Source organism: Nanorana parkeri, unplaced genomic scaffold, assembly GCF_000935625.1.
Source record: "Nanorana parkeri isolate BGI_ZX_2015 unplaced genomic scaffold, ASM93562v1 scaffold2350, whole genome shotgun sequence".
Taxonomy (NCBI): Eukaryota; Metazoa; Chordata; class Amphibia; order Anura; family Dicroglossidae; genus Nanorana; species Nanorana parkeri.
The window spans coordinates 41,497-42,599 of record NW_017308618.1 but is presented as its reverse complement, the minus strand read 5'-3'; positions in this window follow the sequence as shown (position 1 = coordinate 42,599).

Below are 1,103 nucleotides of genomic sequence, written 5' to 3'. Positions count from 1 at the left end.
GTAGGTGTCTGATAATAAAAAGCCTTTTTTTTACTTCTCTGACTCTGCGATCACATGACCCTCTGTGGCTCCTCTTCCGGTCATGCAGTACAGCTGTCTGCGCTCCCTGATATACTGCTTTATGTGGCCCTTGTCATGACTTGCAGTGATAAATATAGAACTGTGAGCCGGAAATCATCGGCCTTCCCTCCCCCGCACTGCCGGAGACGCTGAAAACCTTTCTGTTTCTAGTTAGCTGTACTTACCTATTACATATGCATGCTGTGCCGCTTGATTAGTCATGCAGCACAGTGACTGTGTAATACAGATCCCCCGGGCATGTCCGCACACTTTTAATGAACACAATACACTACACAGCCGGTTTATTTTGTAGATGATTTTATCTCAGCTGCCGTCCTACAATGGTGCTGATTCTACTGCCTGGCATGTTAAACGACATATATCATACAATGTAACAATCTACACGTCACCATGTAAACTATGAGAAGTATGTGAGATGGAGAAAAACCTATCCAACACGGCTTCCCTTGCTGTACTCCACGGACAGTACATACAGGTATTACTCACTGCAGGCTGTCATCCGACCACTTCCATTGGTGGTTCACCCTTCTCAGACCGATCCAGAAACTTCTCCCGTCCTTCTCCACCAGCATCTGGAATCCAAAGAAGAGACATATCGGTGGAGCTCCTTGTCATACGTGTGTGACGTCCTCATTGCCCTCCTCAACCGGTGACTACAATTCTCTCATCTCAGCTTCCCCTTTGCTGCCCAGTTGTTTCCTATAGAACATTCCGTCCCGCAGCTCCCGTCCTCCTCCTGGTGGCTGATTTGGGGTATTGCAGTTGTATCAGTGGATGTCCTTCTCAGCATTTACAGACGGGTCACCGCCTGCCCAGGATTCACCCGGACACAGGGCCGGATTTACTCTCTCTGCTGCCCCTTATTTACATATGAATAAGCCGCGACTCATTGTCCCCCCAAAATTTCCGTGCGTTGCTAGAGTGTTCGGGTTTCCCTGGAAGAAAGGGTGGCGACCCTAATTTACAGTGACCACCAATCATCTGCAGTGTAGGGGTGGGCTGGATGTTCGAGTGGAATGTGA